Raw genomic sequence first — 22,699 nt, 5'->3', positions numbered from 1 at the left:
AAAAGAAAAAAAAAGAAAAAAAGAAAAAAAGAAGGAAAACAAAAGGAAAAAGAAAACAAAGGTGTGCAATGGTTAGAAGTCCTAGTATGTTTTTGACTTCCGAGTGACCAATATGTAGGATTTGGTATGTAAATGCACCTGTAAAACATGTATACTGCCCAACTAAGGGGCCATACAAAATATGAGGGCAACAAGCATATCCTGGTTCTACCAAAAAAAGGAAAAAAAAAAAAAAAAAAAAAAAGAGGCATATCCTGGTCTCATTTCTTACAATTGGATATGCTTCTGTATAGAAACAATTTTTTTTGATAGGTAGGCCCCAAGGAGAGGTGAACAGATGACGCCTCTTAATTGTGGGGTGATAGTCATTGCCAACTGAGCTATCCTTTGGGGTTACAAAATTTCTTTATTGATCCCACCCTTTGCTAGAGAATCTGCTAAGGAGTTTGTTGATCTAGGCCTCCAGGAGAGAGATATTCCATGTGGAACATAGTAGTGTTGCCCTCCTAAGAAATTGTGCCTGCCTCCAGGGAAGCTGTCCATCCTATGATGACCACTTAATGAATAGAGCTGGTTCTCCTTGGTCTTGTTTTTGTTAGACCGAAATTAGCGAAATTTCGACTGAGCAGTGCATTTTTTGCTAGCATGTTCTGATTGACCAATTATTTTTTTTTTGGGGGGGGGGGTGGAAGAGGGGCAAATGACCATTTTAAGCTCCGATTCTTCAGGGGAACCTTATTTTAGCATATTGAACATATGTAAACCTTTTTTATTGCAAGAAAAGTCACACAAAGTGGTGGTTTGGATTTGCACCTTTGGTTGACAGTATATGTCGAGCCTTATTGTATACCTTGAATGAAGAAACATAATATTGATTAGTTATTTATTAAACAGTTCAAAGTACATGTAACCATGGTTCAAAATCTCGTCGAGATCTCGGTTATTTCGTATTTTTTTTTTGGCCGAGACGATATATGCTACGAAATACACTTTGTACATCATCTCGGTCGAAATCTCGGTATCTCGGCCGAGATATCGGTATCATCTCGGTGAGATACCGAAATGTTACATTGTAAAGGCTTATAAATACCTCATTTCGGTGTGACAAAGTCAACGCTGTCTCGTTTTGTCTTGGTGAAATCTCGGTTCCATCTTGCATTTTGAACACAAAGTCACCTTATTGGCCTCTAATTAGCCACATCCTCATACATATTGCCTTCCAAATCACTCCTACAATAAGATCTACAAATTCCAAGCTTAGGAAAGGTAAAGTTCTTTCCCCAAAATCAAAATTTTTTTTTGAAATAGTACATAAATACATGTTGGATGGGACTAGATTTTTTATATGTTAGACATTAGAAGCCGATCTATGACCTCACGGAGTCAATTTTTTTTTTTTTTTTTGTATATATATACATATTATTTTTCTGGTTTAAAAATGCATTTTCCATTAACATAAATTGTTATTTTTTATGGTAAATATACTTTTGATGGAAGTCAATTATATATATGTTACTCACCATTGACTGTTCTATGACTCTATCGGAGTGAATATTTTTTTTTTCAGCTGGTAATTATTTATTTTAATTTTTGAAAAATTAGAAAAATAGATTACTAATTAAAAATAAAGAAAAATATTCTATTTTGATTTTAAAAATAAAAGAAAAATAAGAGATTAGTATTAAAGTGTTTTGAAACATATATGATGCTTGTTATGTTATACCATATTCTCCAGAACAGTTCAACAGTTGTTGCCAAACAAGGGTGCAACTCTAAAACAATGCCATGTTCAAATATTTTTGCAAATTTATGTTCTAAGCATGTTTATTAACCTTAAAACAAGCTACCCAGCAAAACTCTCTGAGATCTCGCCGAGTTGGTGATTCTGAACCCACCGAAACACCGAAACGAAATGAGATTTCGGACCTTGCATGTAACATAGACACCCAACTCCCAACAATACTGTCTGCAAATATACGAGTACAAAGTACAAACAACAAAGTAAACCGAAATCAGCGAAATTCGACTGAAATTGTGTCGATCCCTTAATTTGCCTCATTTTTTGTCTTGGCCTTCTCAAAATCAGCGAAGTTAGCAAAATTTTACCGAGTTCTTGAATGGTCAGACCCAATGACAGGAAAATCAGATTAAAATTCTGGAGAGACTTCATATTACCTCAGCTCTTGAATTTAGGTCACGATAAGGAGATTTTTGATAACTTGATAACCAGGCACAGGAAGCCTTGATCTCCTGATCGAGTGGCCCTTATGGCTGGCCTTTAGAACCTCAAAAGTTGGGCTTTAGAGACTAGCCAATAGGGAGATCTGGGATTTCTTGATCAGGGCAAGAAAAAGGAAACTTCGGGAGAATCTCCAAGAGCTGAGGTTGCAAGTGTCTGCTGGTTAATCTGTGCTGGTCGAATCTTCTTCAGGTAGGGTTGAATGGTCCTCAAAATAACAGAAACAGTAGCAGCCTAGCAGGTCTTGAATGACCCTTATCTCTTGGTAGAAAGTTTATCTTGGGTGCAATGACCCTTATCTCTTGGTAGAAGGTTTATCTTGGGTGCTTAAACAAACCCCAAAGGCCTGCCAAGGACTGACCACAGGGCTGGCTGATAGGGGAATCAATTCCCAGCCCAAGAAACTCTTCCTTGTTGCTGGCGTAGGGCTTGCTCCTATATTAGTAACGGAAATTTAAAACTGAATAACAACCTTTTAAAGAAATAAGGAAATGGAATCTGTTGGAAGGGTGAGAACGGGGAAGAAAACAGTAGTTTGGTTCAGGCCTCTCACCTTCTCAGTTTCTCAGTTTCTTGGGCATCTCACCCTCTCAATTAGACTCTCTCAGCCATGAAGATAAACTTCAATTTTCATTAATCAAACTTGTCAAAACCTTATTACGAGTACTTTTAAATAGGCGGAGAAGCCTTTACAAAATAGGAAATAACCAAATAGGAAAGTGACTAATTTTCCTACACTGATTCACTTGTTTGACAGGAAACAACAACTAACTACTTTGCTTGACAAATAGAAGGAAACTAACTACTTGACTACTGAGCTAACGTAAAAAAGGGAATTAGAGCACTAACACCCAAATAGGAAACACATCTCTCCTTGTTGATAAATTCGATGGGAGTTGCTGGGATCTTTTTCTGGAGTCTGTCTTCTTTCCAATTTGATAGGACAGCTGTATGCCTTCTAGAAGATCCTTAGTTCTTTATGAAGACAAAATCTGGAAGAGATCAACCAGTCATCTCCTGCTGGTTTGCTGGAGAGAAAAAAAGGGCATGTCTTAAACCAAATCTGGGCTGGTTCGATGGGACTGATCGAATCGGAAGAAATCAAATCAGGGCTGAACCAACCTGGCTGGTTTGAATGGATGTCCCATCTACATCACATTATGCTTTCGCATAATTGTTTTGACAATCTCCTTTCTTCTTTGAACACTTGGTTGTTTCTTTCCTGCCATATGTTTCACAAAATCTCCACACTTGTGTACCTCCACGTACTCTTTCCCCTTGTACCTAAGAGATAAAATTCTGGAAGCAAGCTAAGTTTATCTAAAGGAGATGTCCAGGTAGAAGCTAGGAATTGAACTTATATCTCATTTATCTAGTTGCCTTACAAGTTCCAACAACAACATGATGGTCCATGACTTCTAAACAGAAAGTGACTGCTCAATACTGTAGAAATACTAGTTCAAAGTGGATATGCTAGCACATCAGCTAAATTATCAACTATAGAGTTAGCCGATCTCACCTCTCAAGAGAATATGAATTCCCTTGTACATAGAAATCTAGCTTTCCTTAGTAGATGAGAATATTTCTGTTTTAATATGGGTGTAATATGTGTATAAGGGTAAATCTGTCCATGAGGGCATTACTGTACTTGTACCTCTTATTCCCTTATAATAAATAATGTGGTAGGGCTACTACTTTATTCCGCCTTGTTTCTTTTCTGGTAATGAATTTATTATTCACCCCCCCGCCAAAAAAAAAAAAAAAAAAAAAGGTAGTAGGGCTTTCAATGACGGTCAATCATTCCCTACAATCAAACATGGTATCAGAGCTGAGATCAACCTTGGGATCACAACCCTAGTCGCAGCCCCGCCTCTCTCTCTCTCTCTCTCTCTCTTTCAGTTCTCACCTCTCACATAGCGCCACAATCTTTTCTTTCTCTCGAATAGGTTTATGATACCTCTAAGGCCAATTGTATTGTTGATGCCACTAGCGTTGAGAAGCGGGAAGAAAAGTTTCGGGTGCATATTTTTTGGCTGGTCTAAATGTCGAGTATGATTAGATCTGTGCCCAAGTGCTTAGTCGAGATCCATTCCCATCCTTGGGGAAGTCCTACTCTTTGATTCAACTGAAGGGTAGTCATCGCATTGCTATGTTGCAGCCCATTTCTCAGGAGCGCTCAGCCTTACTTTCTGGGTCTAGTTCATAACCTAGAGGTGGCTCTGCTTGTTCCAGTGATCATTCTCCCTTTGAGCAGGAGACTGTAAAGTATGACTATTGTGGTAAGGAACGACACACCAAGGACATCTGTTGGCAACATCATGGTCGACTTACTTCCACCTCTTGAGGCCGTGGTCGTGGTAGGTCCTCCTAGTCCCACACACACCATATTGAGTCATCTGAGTCTGCCCCGGCTAGTATTGGCTCCTCTCTCTTAGGATGAGCTTCTTATACTCAGGCGTATGATGATCAAATTGGAGCCTTCATCATCCATTGCACCTGCATCCGCCTCAGCCTCAGCCTCAGCCTCCGCATCAACTCTGGTCCCTTCTGACTCCTCAAGTTTTTCTTTTTGTGGTCATTGTGCATCAATTGTCTCTTGCCCTTAGATAATTGATTGCGGTGCCACTGATCAATGATTGGCTCATCTAGTCTCTTTTTCTGGTACTCTCATTGCTCCAGTAAAGACAAGGTTCAGGTAGCAAATGGTTCCCTCTCTGTTTTCGGGAAGGGTTCTATCAATTGTTCTCCCACTTTATCATTAGCCTCTATCCTACATTGTTCCTAATTTTTCTACTACTCTTCTCTCCGTTAGCTGTCTCATTATTGATTTTCCTTCTCATTGCATTTTTAGGAGCTGATGATGGAGAAAACGATTGGCTGTGCTAGAGTGCATGGTGGTCTCAATTTACTCGATGATGACATCTCTTTTGTTCATCAAGCTCATTAGATTGATTCTGATTCGGCCCCTTTATCTAAGTTGTTACTTTATCATAGGCGTTTGTTCCATCTTCTTGTTGGAACTTTAGCTAAAGTTTTTCCTAGTTTATTTTAGAAATGTAATCCAAAAGATTTCTTTTGTGATACCTATGTTTTAGTCAAGCAAACTCGTTCTCTTTATTCCAATTTAAATAATGTAAGTGCTACTTCTTTTTTGTTATTCCATTTTGATGTGTGGGGCCCTGCCAATTGTGCTTCTATTTTTGGTTATCGTTGGTTTGTTACTTTTATTGACATACTAAGGTTCAAAATATCAGGTTTCGACCATTAGGGAGACCGAAATTTCGAGGAAACCAGGAAGATTTTCCCGGTTTGGTGGAAAATTTTGTTTTGACCCCCAATTTTTTGCCTATTTTTTGTGTATGTCCTATTTTAGACATTTCTAACCCATTCACATAATTAGTTTCATGGAAAAAACCTAAAATTATACTTGTGGTGTTGACCAAAGTTTGTTAATGTACTTAAGACTCGTTGACTGAAACTATACTACATAAGTACATATATTTACAAACAAAAAATGTGAAATCCATCCGTAGATGGACTTCCAACTCCCGCTCCTTGGAAAGCTTGCGTTCTCTGCTACCATAAACCATATATGGATGGAGCGTAACATCCGTCGATGGACTTTCAACTCCCGCTCATTGGGAAAGATTTGGAAAGCCATCTACTTTGATGTTACCTCCAAAATCCACTCCCTCCACCTTAGACCCGTCACTAGGTCCAATAGGAATAGACATCATAGCCTCCTGGAATCTCCACATTGACACCATCCCCCCATCTTGACCCAGCCTACCCTACTTGTTGGCCCCCCCCGCCCTCTTGATCCTAGTTTTTCCTTTCCTTGAGCTTGATCTAGTTGGGTGCCTTTTGGGTTGTAGATCTCTTGATTTTGAGCTAGTGATGGTTCTCTCTTGGTTGTAATTTGTTTTTTCGTTTTGTTTGGCTTGCCTTGCCTAGGCCTCCCCCCCCTTTTCTTCCCCCTTTGTATATTCTTCCCTGCTTGGTAATGAATTTATTTATTCATCCAAAAAAAAAATGTGAAATACATGATTAAAAGTTAAAATAAACAAAATACAATGTAAAGGATCCAAAATAAATAATAATATTGCATAATTGTGTGTTATTTCTCAAGTCTCAATGGTTAACGGTCAAGTAACTAAGATTTAAAAAATTTACATCATTCTACTCTATTTCCAAGTATATTCTATAAAAAATTCATTTTTGGGGAAGATGGGATTTACCTTTTTGGTCCAAGCTCCATTCTTTAGGTAGATTTGCCTTCTTTAGGTAGATTTGCTATAAATGTGCAAGATCCAAGCTTAGAATGAAGTTTTGATGGCACAAGAGAAAAATCTTGAGTGTTTTTCTAAGTTTCCCACTTTACAGAGAAGAAATAGGAGGAGAGGGTCAAAATTTTGAAATAAGAAGGCTTAGTTTCGCATTTAAAAAGGTTTTGCAAGGGCTGGTTCAACCGTAACGGTCGTGCCCATTAGTCCACTCGAAAATTTCCATTGGGAATTTTGGTCGATACTGGTCAAAAGCAATGACTTTTAAAAGTCACATGGTATTTAGTATCAGAGTCCAGGGATACCTTCAGAATGTGGGAAATTTGGACAGTATCGGTCGAAACATTGAACCATGTGCCATATGAGGGTTACTTTGGGTTTATCTGATGCATCACAAGGGTGAAGTCATTTATTGTTTTCTGCTCTTTCATAGCATGGTTTGCACCCATTTCAACTCCAACATTCAAATTCTCCGTAGTGACAGTGGTAAGGAATATATGGATGGTTCTTTTCAGACTTACCTTGCCACTTGGTGGATCCTCCATCAAACCAGTGTTGATACTTGATACACCGCTCAAAATGGTGTAGCTGAACACTAGAATCACTATTTGTTAGAGGTAGATCGCTGCCTCTTGTTTGAGATGCATGTTCCTTCCAGTATTGGAGTGAAACCATTTTGGCAGCTGCTTACCTCATTAACTGGATGCTTACTTGGGTTCTTGACTTTTGCGCTCCAGTTGATGCTCTCCAAGGATCATCCACCTTTCTTATCCCACCTAAAGTATTCAGTTGCATTTGCTTTGCCTGGAATCACCATCTCCATGGAAAGTTAGATCCGCGTGGACTCAAGTGTGGTCATTGGCTAATTTGTAACCTAGAAGGGATACAAGTGCTACTATCCTTCGTCTCGTCGCGTGTTCGTAACTATGGATGTGGTGTTTAATGACTCTGCTGCCTATTATTCTCTAACACCTCTTCCAGGGGAGGATATTATGCCTAGTGAAGATGTACTTCTTGTTGTTCCTCTCATGGACCCTCCTGTTCAACTGCCTTCAGTTCAGGGGAAGATACAAGACACTGATGAGCCTTATGTGAAAGTGTATGTTCATCAGCCTATAAGGGCCAAAACTGGTTGTTTAGTCTATTCCTTTGTTGGTAGTCAGCAATGGTCATTTCCTCGCCCCAAGGCAGTTTTTCTTATCATGTCTGAATGAGTTAGGTTGGTTTTCCATTCTTGTAAAGTTAGTGTAATCCCTGATCAGTGGTGAACAAAGTTGATTCCATGACTTCCCTCCAGGCAGCGCCTACCAAGCGAAGCTTTATTGAAGAGGTTGGGCTGGTTCGTAGGCTCCTAGCTAAAGCTGCACCAGGCATCCTTCATTTGAAAACTACAGGAAGAAATCTGGCATATGCTTTACCTGTTGTTGGGCTGGTTCCTAGTCCTAATTCATGATGAGCCCACCAACTTCCTGGCACGTATGTGCCATAGAGCTTCTCATAGAAATACTGAACATGCATAATATCCATTGGAACCATATTATTAACTTGATGGATTAATTTCAGGATAAAGGACTTTTCGTTTTAAAGGATCTCCCGTTCTTCCATCAAATATTATGCTCTTTCCTGGATACTTGGGTTTCAAATACCCACAGCTTCGTTGTTGCTTACTTGCTTCATATAATTGAGAAAACACTAGTTTATTCGAAGTCTCTTGTTCATATATTCATCAAACGATGCTAATTCAGTAAGGTCTTTCTAGCAGACATTGTTTGAGTTAGCATTCAAATATGTCTTACATTCATTGGTGAAGATACTCCTACTGAGTTGAAGGCCATATCAACAGGTCTTCCATCTTGCAAATAACTCATAATTTGTCTAGGCATTTTATTTTATTTTTTAAAATGATACCCTTATTCCCCCGTCTTCCAGCTATTTAATCACCTATTTTGATTTATTCTGTAATATATACATGGATTGTTTATGGATTATAAGTGGAAACCCACCTTTTCTGGATCCATTGCACGACAATAACTCATCCCTTCCACCTATTAGTTTTAGGCTCTCTTTGGTATGAATTCGAGAATTATTTCAGGGAGTGATTCAATTTTGGAAGTTGTTTCTTATTTCTGTGAAATTGAAATTAATTTCAATAGAAATCCTGAAATAACAGCTCGTTCACCTATATTGGAAGAAATCCATTACAAATCACTCCAAACACTTTAATAAACATGTGTCTATAATTAGGGTAAAAATTTAATTTTTTTATTTTTTGTTAGGTGAATGGAAAATATAAACAAAGTAACATAATGCAACAAAACAGCCAAACATGTTAGCCAAGGGGGAAGCCCCAAACAATATAAACTAAACAAATATTAAAATGATGATACATCAAAAGAACCTGATGAGCTCCAAACGACTCGCATAGGAGAGGAGCTTGCCTTTCCAAAGTTGGAGCTTTTTGCAAATGTTGTCCAACATGGGGGTGCAATGACGGGCAGTCAGTCTAGAGGAGATGAGCGGGAGGCCCAAGTATTTGATAGGTAAGGAACCAAGGGAGAAACTAGTGAGGTCAACGAGGCGGGCTTTTGTGTCATTTGAGACACCCGAGAGGAAGATGTTGGATTTAAGAAGATTAATGTGGAGGCCTGAGATGGATTCAAAGAGGCAAGGGAGGAAAGAATGGTTTCAATGGATCAGGTGACAGGTTTAGAGAAGATCATAAGATCATTGGCAAAAGCAAGATGGGTGAGGTTGATGATTTGCACTTGGGGATTGGGGAGATGAGCAAATCATTGGTATGGGATTGGATGGATTTAGAGAGGACCTTGAGAGCGAGGGAGAAGAGAAGAGGGGAGATGGGGCACCCTTATCTAAACCCATAGAGGGGACGAAGAATCCGGCTTGGGAACCATTGATTAGGACAGAGAGAGGGGCAGAAGAGATGCAGACGTAGATCCAGTTGACAAAGGGGAGGGGGAAGGACATGTATAAGAGGACTCGATAGATGAAATCCCACCTAATGTTGGCAGTTTATCTGGCCCTGATTTCTAATTTGGAAATTGGAGCTTTAATGGCTGTATTATCCCATCTACTGTACTCTACTTGGCTCTGCCTCTTACTTTTAATAAATTTGTGAATATAAAATAACTCCTTCAGTTGTCTATGTTGCTGGTCCTAAGCCTGTAAAAAGGAGGTTTGGAGTGCCAACTCGGCAACGGGCATTGTAACAAAACTTTAGCCAAACCCTGTTACATGGATACTAGAATTTTATATCTTCAACCTTATGCTAGGGCGTCTCCCGGAGGCAAGTCAAGCAACACACAACACAAATACAAGGTGCAGTGGATAGTGAGCAAGGGTTATTGATGAAGATCTAAGGAACAGACAATGGTATATCAGATCAGTCCTTCAAGCTTCCTACATCTACTGATCTGGAATCTATGGTTTGCCTAAAGCGATTATAGCCAAGCTGAAATCTTTGTTTGCTTCTTTCCTTTGGAAAGGGTGTGAGTCCTCTAGATTCCTTCGCCTCCTTAGTTGGGCTGCTATTTGTCTCCCAAAAAAAGAAGGGGGTCTGGGTTTGAGACGCGTCAAGGATGTCAATACTATAGGTACTTTCAAGCTTATTTGGAAGGTGGTTAGCAAGAAGAAAACATTTGGCTTGATTGGGTGTATTAGCACCTCCTCAGGCTCGAAACTTATTGGTCAATCCGCTCTCCATCCGATGCCTCCTGGGTGTGGTTCGAGATAATTTCCTTGAGATTTATTGCTTCCAGAGTCATTTCCTCTTGTCTTGGGGATGGTGCCTCCACCTACCTTTGGGTGGACCCTTGGCACCCTAGAGGGCTCCTCTCTCATGTTCTCGGTGCTAGAAGTATCTACAATTCAAGGCTCCCAAGGCATTCTACAGTTGTTGATATCATTTGCTCTGGTTCATGGGCCCCCCTAGCCCCTGCCTCTGATTAGATAGCTGAAATTTGGAACTCTCTGCCAATCATCCCCACTCCGGGTCTCTAAGGATTGATGCTATTATTTGGAACCATGCTTTGAATGGCCTATTCAGTGCAAAGTCTACTTGGGATTTTATCAGATCTCATGGCTCCCCCTCCCCCTGGCATAAGCTCATTTGGTTCAAGCATCACATCCCTCGGCAAAGCTTCATTGCCTGGGGAGTCTTTATGCATTGTCTTCCCATGCAAGCCTTCCTCATCCAAAGAAGGATCCAGGTCTCACCATTATGCTACCTATGTGGTTCTGAGCATGAAGACACTGATCATCTCTTCTTTTCTTGCACTGTCTCCTCTGTTTGGATGTTTATTCTCTCCAAATGCTTGCCGGTTAATCGAAGAATTCTTCCTCTTCAATGGGAGTGGATCTTGATGGATATGAAATTCCAAGGGTAGACTATTTGTGACTATGTGGGAAAACATGCCCCTTCTGTGCTGCTATAAATCAAATATGGATGGAGAGAAATCATAGGAAATGGACCTCCAACTCTCGGTCTTTAGGAAAGATTTGGAATTCCATCTTTTTTGATGTCAAAGAAAAGATTTTAAAAGTTTCTTCCCATTGTTTGGAATCTTGACTCCCCCTGAGTGTTGCCTTGTTTTTTTTTTTTTTTCTCCTTCCCCTTTTGGGGTTGTATATTTTCTTCTTTTTGGTAATCCTTTGTTTCACCCAAAAAAAAAAAAAAAGATCTTCTCTAACAACATCCCATCAGTACCAAGAGCTTTCTAGAAGTTATGAGCTCTGATTCCACCAAGAATCTCCTCCTTAGAAGGGAAAAGAAGAGAGAATCCTTTGAAGATTAGGAGGAACCTTCTTAAAAGGAATGTCATCATGAATTGGGTCAATGGGATTGAGAATTGAAGGATGGAACTGCTTGGAAAATGGGACACATAAGCTGATTTAATCTTATGAGGATCAGAAATGAAGGAACATTCAAGAGTGGAAAGCCTATATATGGAAGTAACTCTTTCTACCCTTCATAAACTTCTGGAAATTAGCCGTATTAGAATCCCCAATAACCAACCATTTAATTCTGGACTTTTGCTTATAGAAGCTCTCTTCTTGTTTAAGAAGAGCTCCTAATCTTGCAGAATTACACCTCTTTTCCTCTGCTAAATTGGATTATGCAGATCTGCATGATGCATAGAGTAGATATTAGTAAGGAGATACCTTCAATTATGAATAGCTTGGGAGATATTCCCAAAGCTATATTTCGATTCCAATCCTTGAGAGCAAAATTTTTGAGCAAAAATGATGAGATGGCAAACTTTTCCTTTACCAGTAAAGTCCAATCCTGGCTAACAAGAGGCAGAAAATCACTATGATTGGCCCACGTCAAAAAATTTGAATGGCTTTGGGCCAAAGAAGACACAAGGGCCAATAGAGACTACAATTGGGCAATAATCATAGATACTGGGGTGGGGGCCAAATTTCCATGGGAGGCAGGAAAGGATGAGAGCCACGTATCATTTACTAGCACATGGTCTAGTTTGCAAGAAACTCTAAAACCACAAGTCCTTTGACGATTAGACCAAGAAAATTTGAATCCTGTCCTTCTAAGGTCTAAAACATTAATATTACTAATACAGGTAGCAAATTCAATGAGAGAACTATCATCCCCACAATTGTTTCGTGAGTGGAAAGGACAACATTAAGATGTCCAGCAAGACACCTACTTTCACTCTCAACTTGATTAGTAATGCTAGCAAGAGAAGACCAAAGGTTGCCTCTGTCAGACACAGAATTGGATGTGTAAATGGCTGTGGATTAAAAATCTTGATTACTCTGCAACAAGGTTCTAAATTTCATTTCGTTTCGGTGGGTTTAGAAACATCAACTCGGCGAGAGCTCAGCCGAGTTGGTGTATTTATTTATTTATTTTTGTTTCGGTGGTCAAACGGCGATATTTTGACTTGACACCATAGTTGTCACGGTGCCAAGGCGAACCAAGGCGGTGGAGGGTTGTCTAAGCGCTTAGGTGAGAAGGCGCACGCCTTGAGGCGAACAAGGCGACCAATTGTTATTTTTTATTTTTCCTATTTTCTAACATTATTTAGTAAACTATATATACCTTGTATCATAAAAAATCAAGATTAGGCAACATCAAGTCATTAAAAATCAACATTTAGCCATATTAAATCATAAAAAATTAACATTAAGTCATATTAAGTTATAAAAAATCAAAATTTAGAGAAATGCTCTGGTTCTATAACAAGTTTGACTGGTCAAATGATATTATTTTTACATGAGACTTTTTGTATCAATTATAATATAAAACCAGCTTTCCAACAAGTCTAAGATTACTTAAATCTAAGTTGTAATGACAAAGTTATGCTCCGGTCAAACTTATTTTTAAGTGCGCGAATGTTGTTAAAATCGCCTGAATGAAAATAATTTTATGGATATCAAAACAAAAAATTATTTTACCGGACTTTTGGTTTTTAGCAATGTTTTAACATGATAGAATTTATAAAATTTTCATAATTGAGAAAAACTCCAGCATTTAAAAGTTGAAAATCGCCCCTATAACCAAAATCCAGTTTTTCTTCTTGGACTGGGGGATTGACTTTTTATCCTTTTGGAATTTGATTTTTAAACTATTTTTATTGGATTCAAATAGGGGGTATTTGCTTATTTATGAATAATATCTTAAGTACCAAAACATAAGGCGGTAGACGCTTAGGCGATGCCTTGACAACTATGCCTGACACTTGGTGGTTAGCTTATTTTATGGTTAATAAACATGCTTAGGACATAAAAATGCAAAAATATTAGAACATGGCATTGTTTTACAGTTGCACATTTGTTTGGTAGTAACCGTCGAATTGTTCAGGAGATTTTACCTGCTTCATTGCTAGAACAAGATATAATATGATAGTAAGACAAATAAATAATGCATCTAATCCATGATCAAAACATACATCAATGTTAATTAACTAGTATTTAGAGTACTAGAGTAATATACTATGCAACTCCCTAATTTACAAGTCCCAACTAAAGTCATCCACTGAGCATATTAGTTACACAACAGTACAACAATAATCATGATGACTATCTACTATCTATTGGAAAGAACTATGACGGCTTGGCTGGATTCCACGCCCAGTACGATGGAGTCGACGTGCATTTTTCTCTGACTGCACTACAAATGCATGCCACGTCATAGTCTGAGAGAAGAATCCACAACTGCCAAAAAAACTGAGTCATCTACATACTGAAGGTAACCTATCCGAGGGTATGCATCACCACCATAATATGAAGAAGAACCTGCCATTGAGCTACTGTCAACGGATGGTTCCGGCAATACGTATGGATTGCCTGGGTATGAGAATAAACTGTCCACAATGCCACTACCATGTGACTGGGTCTGGGAGCCATTGTTAGTACTACTACTGGGAATGGATGAACCAGATGTATGCACCATCCCAGTGAATTGACCATAAGGTCCATGATATTCCGACCAGGAGCTCTCCAGTAAATGATGGGGCACGCCATCACCCACTCCCTCTACTCTCTGTGAGGATGACTATCCCCTGCACTCAAACTCATTTCGCCAATAGAAGTAGATAGACTATCAATGTCCATACAATCTCGCTGTCCTTCTCCAATGAATTGGTGACGAGGCCCTCTACTGTAACTTGAACTCCTCTCTCCACTTGATGGACGTGCACCATGATCAGAATCTTGTATGGCATACTGAAATTGACTCTCCCCAGTGAATCGCACCGGCTTCCGGCTCGGCCTGCTCATATTGCTCTTGAACTCCTTGAAATCACCATCACCATCACCATCACCTCCACCACCACCACCGCCACCACCACCACCACCACCACCACCATCATCACCATCATCATCATCACCGTGTGTCTGTCTCTCTGGGTGTGGGTACGACCACCCGATGATATGGACCAATCATCATCTTCATCTGAATCATCCCTACCATGTGCAAGCTCAAATGGTCGAGGGGTCTGTGAATGTATCCTTCCCTCTGTAGCCATATAATCATCAACATCGACCGCCATCTCTCGCACTAGATATGGGTTCGGCCTACCTCCCGGCTGATCCATCAATGGCTCGCCTCTATCCCTCACCCAGTCCACTAGAGGATCCTCCTCATATGAGTCAATCTAGAAAACATTAGCCAGCTCGATCTGGCCCCTATCATTCTCCATACCCATGCGTATTTGGTGCATCCTTAGTCTCATATTATAATGCACATACACCAAATCATTCAGACATTGTGAACCCAATCGATTCCACCTTTTCGAATGGATGAGTGAAAATGTGCTCCAATTTCTCTCACAACTAGAAGCAAAACATGTCTGGGAGAGTACTTTGATGGCTCCTCAATTCCGGTGCCGAACCCCCATACAACACCCACCATTCAGCTACATTACAAGTTACAACAAGTGTAAAAGATTATTTATATTCCAAAACACTTACACTTGTATAAGTAACATACTAAAATTTGGATTTCATACCAGGATCAGTACTCGTACGACCTGCGTATGCGGCGAGAGCTTCGAAGCTGCCTAATGCATCCCTGAATTGTTTTGTCTAAAAAATTTACAAATAGGACCCTAGTTAATAACCATTGTATTGAAATTTAGATTCCTATAGTAATAGTAGTACAAAACTAACCTCAATATTGGCTTTGGCTTGTAGATCGGGGTTTAATTGCAACTTGGCAACCACCTGCTTCACTGCTTCCAGAAGATCCAGATCTAATGCAAATCTCTTGGTGTACTGATACCTAGGGTTTAAATAGTATGTTGAAATGCGACAAAACATATTATTGTCAATGTTAACATTGATGCATTTTCATATCACATAAAAGAATGTTTTCAGCTTTGCTTACCAGCCTTATGCAACGGATGCAAAAGCTGGCGCTCCCAACGTTCTATTATCTCTGTAAATTTCCTACTCCCACGTGGGTCAACAGCATATACATTTTCCTTCATCATTGCAATAGCAGCTCACAGGCTTGGCAAGGTGGTTTTGAAAGTAGAATCCACCATCTTCAACACGTCAACAATTGGTGCCAAGATTTTCACCACTTTACCCAACTGTGTGCAAAACTCCTCTGATGAAATTGTTGCCTATGCCTCCCTATCACCTGCTGATTCTGCTTCCCTTCAACCAAACCACTCCTTAGATGCGAACATGGATCGAAGACCAACTTTCTTGGATTCAAAACTATGGAGTGCAATATAGTTGGTAGCAAATCTTATGAGACCGGGTCTGACCAAGTCACCCTCGCACTTCTCCCTCAATAGGTTCAGTGAAAACCCATGATTATAAACAAATGTGCTTACTTGCTTAGCCCTTTCAACCACAGTCTTCACAATTTTCAGTTTCCCTATGTCCTTCAACATTAGGTCAATGCAGTGTGCTGCATAAGGAGTCCAAAAGAATTTGAATATGGGGTTGCTCATCATTTTCTGTCCAGCCTTCTTGTAGTTTCTTCCATTGTCAGTCACAATCTGAACAACATTCTGTATCCCAACTTCTTCTACAACCTCCTTCAAAAGCTTGTGAATATATTTTGTATCTTTTCTTTCCTTAGATGCATCAACAGACTTCAGAAAAATGGTTCTACCATCACAATAAACTAAAAAATTGATGGACTTTCTAATAGGCCCTATCCAACCATCACACATTATGGTTATTCCATAGCTCTCCCACAAAACTTTTAACTCATCAATATATGCTTTCAACTCACTCTTCTCCTTAGGAAAATATACATTCATCACCTCATATGCAGTCGGCCCCTTTATCCGTAGACCAGCCTTAACCATAGCATCAAGCATCGGCTGGTAGAAGGGACCTCTAGTGGCGTTTGTTTGGATGCTATGAAATAACATCCACTTAGACACAGCCTCCCCAACATATTCATAGCATCCACTTAGACACAACCTCCCCAACATAAGCCTTAATGTTACCCCACATTCCCTTTATCTTACGTTGCTTACTGCCCTTTTTTCTGTACGCACGGGGATCTTGTTGTAGAATGGGGTTCACACGTGGTGGAACCACTGGAGGTGGAGGTAGAGGTGGAGGTGGGGCTGCCCTTGTACTCTGTGATCTCCTAAAGGGCAAAGGGTTCTGTGAAGATCCACTACCTCCTGCTATAGATGGACCAGCTCCTCCATGTTTGTCTTTCCTCCTCACGAAGACTTTGTCGGCTCAATGCTTGCCCTTGTCGCCAATCTCTAGCCTCTTGCTCAGTTTGTATGTCATCAGGCACATATACCGGATCATCACTGTCATCATCACTATCATCATTATATCGATTAGGGGTGTCAATGGAAAACCCAGTCCAACCCTAAAGTTTCTTAACTCAACCTAAGCCTAACCTAGCTCTAGTTCAGGCTGGGATATCTCAGCCCAGGCCCAACCTTGTCGGGTTTAGCCCAACCCAACCAACCCAACCCAGCCGTGATGAACTCTGATTGGGTTGCGTTTTACCCAATCCAGTCCAACCCAATACCATCGGTTACTTGGTTGCTTGATCTTGATGCATTGCGGAGGCCAAAGACCAAAGTTTTTGTATATGTGTAGATTGTGGAAATAAAAAAAAAGACCTTTTCTATAAGTATCCATTAATAATTATTAGCATATTTATATGATTATATACTTAATAAACATGGTTGGGTTGAATTGGGTTGGGTTGAGACCTCAACCCAGGCCCAACCCAACCTTGCCTCGGGCCTGAAAATCTCAACTCTAACCCACCCTATGGGCTGAAATCTCAGCCCAAGCTTTGTTCGGGCTCAGGGCGGGCTAGGGCTGGTTCGGGTTGGCCGGGCTTTTTTGACACCCCTAATATCGAGGTATGGGAGCATGTAGTGCCTCAAACTCTATCCTCGCCTTCTCCTTTGCCGCTTTTCTCTTATTCCCTCCCTTCATGTCGTCTGCTATGGCCTTGGCAATATGATCAGGCACTTCACTACATCTAGCCATATTTGAGAAATTTCCAAACAGATGTTGCTTAAGTCTTGTGGCTCCACCACCCATAAACCTCTTGTAACAGTATTTGCATTCTGTATGCCTCTTATCGCCTTCAATCGGCACTCCGTATTTCTATGCAATCTCTCCACTATGACGACTACTATCACGTCTCCCACCTCCTCTCCCTCTTCTCCCACCTTTCTCGTCGCCTCCTCTAGCCATTTTATATCACCCTGATGCTGATGCATAGAAAAAAGAATGTCATTATTAACTTACAAGTATATGGTAGTTACTTATATTTTATTCTTACATAAAATTATTTTTTAATCAATTTTAGAAAATATTTTAATGACATAATTCAACAAAATCAAATATGGTATAACATAACAAGCATATAGTAAGCTCCAAACACTTTAATATTGATCTCCTATTTTTCTTTTATTTTTAAAATCAAAACATAATATTTTTCTTTATTTTTAAAATAATTTTCAATTATTAATCTATTTTTCCTATTTTTTGAAAATTAAAATAAATAATTACCGGCTGGAAAAAAATTTAGCTCTAATGGTGTCGTAGAACAGCCATTGGTGACTAACATATATATAGTTGACATCTATCAAAGCAATATTTATCATAAAAAGTAATAATTTATGTTAATGGAAAATGAATTTTTAAACCAGAAAAATAAAAAAATATTTATGTACCAAAAAAAAAAATTCGACTCTGTGAGGTCATAGATCAGCCTCTAGGGTCTAACATATAAAAAATCTACAAGCATCCATGTATTTATGTACTATTTCAAAAAAAAAAAAAAGGTTTTGGAGAAAGAACTTTACCTTTCCTAAGCTTTGAATGTGTAGATCTTCTTGTAGGAGAGATTTGGAAGTCAAAATGTGTGATGATGGGGCTAATTAGAGGTTTGCTGGAATGTATCGTTTCGGTATCTCTCTGAGGCGATACCGAGATCTTAGCCGATTTCAACCGAGTTATGGTACATATATTGATTCGTGCCATATTTCGTTTCGACCAAAAAAAAAAAAAAAAAAAAAGAGAGGTTTAAATACCAAAATTTCGTGCGAGATTTCAAACCATGCTCTGCAATATAGAAACCTTAAAGTGCAAGAGCTGGTTAGTGGCATTTAACATTTGAACGACGACTTTACCCTTGTTCCAAAAGCACCAGATACGGCCATTACGATGATGCTGATAGTTATGGAATCCCCATTAAGGTGCAGTCGAAGAACTAATTGCATTAGAATTCTGTTCCTTGACCTTTGTTTCCCAAAGAACACGAATGCAAAAACATTGGTGCTGCAAACGACTTTGGACTTAGTCTGCTTGGAAAGATGTAGTCTCCTGACGTTCCAACAGATAATCACATCCATTCACCTGAAAAAAAAAAAAATACAAGAAAGGAAAACCAGCAAAACAAGAAATTCATGAGGTTAGAATCCTAAAAAACAAAAACTCGAGGAATTCATTTCTTTTTCTTCGTAGGAAGAGGATTTAGGGGGTGGATCTGTTTATGAAATCTAACAGACCTACGAACATTGGGCTGGGGAGGACCCAAGGTCAGTGGGCCATTATCAGTAGACAAGGAAGCCAAAGCATGAACCATGCCAGAAGGGGTTGTTCGTTCAGCAGAATGGGAAGCAGAATCAGTTGAGGAAGGCATAGAAGAAGAGGGATGAGAAGAAACAGGCGAAGGTAAAGCAGGATCAGCAAAGAGGGGACATGATTCAAGATTTTGGATGAAGGATGGGAGGTCTGGAAGAATTCAGATAAAGGAGGGTGAAGCATATTGGAAGGGGTTGTTGAAACAAAATGTTTTTATTGGAGTTCAGATCAGATATTTGGTTTAGAGGTTGAGGCAAAGGAAGGGAAGAGGAAGCTGGATGCTAATGGAAGAAGGTTGCTGGATGCTAATGGAAGGAAAGTTGCTGATATGCAATTCCGAAATCGGTAGAGGATTTTGGTTAGCAGTGGAGGTGGAGGGGTTGCAAACATCTAGGTTGCTAGGAAAAGGACTGGTGATGCATATACAGCTGCACTTACCTGGTTGGACCAGCATGACCGGCTATGGAAGCAAGGGCCAAAAAGAACCGGTCCAACCCAGGTTTTTGGTCCAACAAGGGCTGGTAGTTTAGTTTAATATTAAGTCTTTTATTTTCTCAAGTTTGTTTTTGGGTAGGATACGTAGGAGATAGACAAGTAGGAAGTCTAAGTAGGAGTAGTCTTGGTATTTTCCCTTTATATACTTGCATACACTCATTGTTGAGAGAGGGTGAATTACTTGAATGAAATTAGTTTGATTTGTGTTTGTGAACTTGTGCGTAACCCCCTTCCTCCCCTGCTATTCTGGTTTTCCCCCTCTTCCCTAAGGCTACCCCACCAATTTGGTATTAGAGCCGAAGATCCCCATTCCCCATTCTTCCTTCCATCTCTATTCTTCCCTTCCCCATTCTCTGTTTTGGCTCTACCAAGACTGAGAAAAAAAAAAAAAAAAAAAAAAAAAAACCTTCGAACCCTCCTGTTTAGGGTCTACCTAGGGAAAAAAAAAGGAGCAGTGAGAAGAGAAAAAAAAAATAGACGAAGAGGAGAGAAAGCGAGAACAGAAAAAAGAAGAAGAAGACGAGGCGAGAGGGCAGAACTGAACCAGAAAACCAAAAAAAAAGAAAAAAAGAAAAGAAGAAAGGACAGAAGAAGAAGAAGAAGACGAAGGATTAGAGAGGTGGCGACATACTTGGTTCCGACTCCCTCCTTCACCGCCTGGATGCCATCGACTCCCTGCTGGTGGTAGTCTCCAACTTCAAAAAGGGGGGAGGTGTCCCCTTTTTGTTGGTAAAATCCCACAACCCACGATCTCCTCTTTTATCCTTCCCTTTTTCTTTAAACTCTTGTGAACTTCTAGTAATACCCCTCCCTTTCTCCATAATCCCTTTTATCCTATTTTTTTTGTCATTTCCAAGTATACCCCTCCACACTTATGTGATACACCACTTTGTGACGTAAATTGAATTTCAGTATTTACAGTTTTGCCATCCCTGCACAAAAAAAAAAGGGAGAGTTATTTACCCATTCTGCCATTGCTTTTAAACCTCATTTATTTACTATTTTTCCATCATACTTGAGTGTAATCTTGCCTAACTCCACCATGGTAGCCAATAGTGAAGTTGTTCAACAATTGAACTCTTATAAGGGAGAAACTGATGCAAAATTTGAAGCTTTCACTACTAATGTCACTTTTCTTAAGACAATGATGGAATCCATGTAAGTTTCTATGAGATCTGTGCAAGCTTCTATTGATCGTTTGGTGGCAGCAGATAGAGGAAAGAGTCCCATCCAATATGGGGATTCCTTCAACACCACTCCACAGGATTTGTCACTACCACTACCACTACCACTACCACTACCACAACTGCCACCACATCATACACCTCCACCACCACCTCCTCCATGATATGGAACTGGTAGATATGATGATGGAGCAGAAAGAGCAACAAGATTGGATGCCCTTAATTTTTATGGGGACAACAATCCAGAACTGTACCTTGACTGGATTCACAGCTTAGAGACATTCTTCAGATGGTACGGGTTGACTGAGGCACGAAAGATCCTATTTGCAGAGGCCAAACTAAAAGGCACAGTCCGAGTCTGGTGGATCAAGCAACAACAACAAAATTGAACCCGAGGCATTGGTTTAGTCACGACTTGGGCTGAAATGCATGAAGTCATGAACTGGAGATTCTTGCTTTTTGATTACAAGCAACGCATCCATCTCAGATTTGCATAGTTGAAATAGGAGAATTTGACCGTTGAAGAATATGTTTCTAGGTTTTATCATTTGGCTACTTATTCGGATTTTGAGTGGGATGAAGAAGTATTGGTGGCACAATTCTGCAATGGTTTGCACCCTTAACTTAGTGCTGCCCTTGCCTCTAGCCGACTGCCCACAATGGAAGATGCTGTACAAGTAGCTTATCAGGTTGAGGAAAGTCTGAAACACTCATACAATTGGAGGCCATTTATAGATGCTTTTCCAGGGGTTCTAGTTCTATTCAACCACAGTATTGGTGGCACAATTCTACAAGCTAGTGCTTCATCTATGGCATCTTCTCGACCTAGTCGGCCGTATTCTCCACCTCGACGCGATTCAGACATGTCATCTTCATGGCCTAATCATCCGTACTCCTCACCTCAGCGTGGTTATGACCAGAACTCAGTATTTCCAAAGGAGGCTATTCAATGTTTCCAATGCAAGGGTACGAACATCGAGCTAATCAATGTCCTAACCGGTTGTTAGCATACATCGACAAGGACAACTTTATACCCTATGTACCAGAAGAGCAGCCGAAAATAGGAGCAGTAAATTTGGAGGCTGAATGCGATTATAAGCCTAATGAGATTAATGATGGTGAGCCTCAACCGTTCTATGTGATCCGTCCTCTTTTGACTATATAGAAGATTCCCAAGGAGGACAATTGGCGCCGTAATAGTATCTTTCAGACCAGGGTGTGATGCAATGATAGCTTGTGTAATATGGTGATTGACTCCTGCAGTTGCACCAATGTTGTTGCTGAAGATGTTGTTCGCAAGTTGGGTTTGAAAACTAAGTCTCATCCGAACCCCTACATGGTTGGATGGGTGAACAACAATAATTTGAAATTTCATGAAAGGTGTTTGTTCATGTATTCCATTGGTGGACTGATTGATCAGGTTCGGTGTGATGTTCTCCCTCTAAAAGTCTGTCACATTCTTCTGGGGTGCCCATGGTTGCTCGACAAGAAATCCAAGCATTGTGGATATGAGAATACATAATCTTTTCAGCATGGCGGCCTTGAAATGAAGTTCCTTCTAGCAAAGGATCTTCCCCCTCTTAAGCTTAAGAGGACAGTTGGTACTTTCCTCATCAAGCGCATCGACTTTGACGGCATTCTTGGACCTCATCCAAACTCGACGGAGTTGAGTTCTTTTCAGAGGAGGAGAGTTGATGCAGATATAGCTGCACTTACCTGGTTGGGACAGCATGACCGGCGGTGGAAGCCAAGGGCTAAGAAGAACCGGTTCAACCTAGGTTTTTGGTCCAACAAGGGCTGGTAGTTTAGTTTAATATTAAGTCTTTTATTTTCTCAAGTTTGTTTTTGGGTAGGATACGTAGGAGATAGAGAAGTAGGAGTCTATTTTAGTGTTAGAGTCTAACTAGGAGTAGTCTTAGTAT

The 22,699-nt window shown here is 40.0% G+C and overlaps 1 protein-coding gene across 4 annotated transcripts in view; it reads left to right on the top strand.

Annotated features, from left to right (window-relative positions):
* Positions 1–22,699, top strand: part of LOC122080916 (CHD3-type chromatin-remodeling factor PICKLE) — a 119,670-nt gene that overhangs the window by 23,861 nt on the left and 73,110 nt on the right. The gene's annotated exons all lie outside the window — the stretch shown is intronic.

This window comes from Macadamia integrifolia, chromosome 6 (assembly GCF_013358625.1).
Source record: "Macadamia integrifolia cultivar HAES 741 chromosome 6, SCU_Mint_v3, whole genome shotgun sequence".
NCBI classification, from domain to species: domain Eukaryota; kingdom Viridiplantae; phylum Streptophyta; class Magnoliopsida; order Proteales; family Proteaceae; genus Macadamia; species Macadamia integrifolia.
Note: the sequence above shows the minus strand (reverse complement) of the source record. Positions and strands in the feature narration are given on the sequence as shown.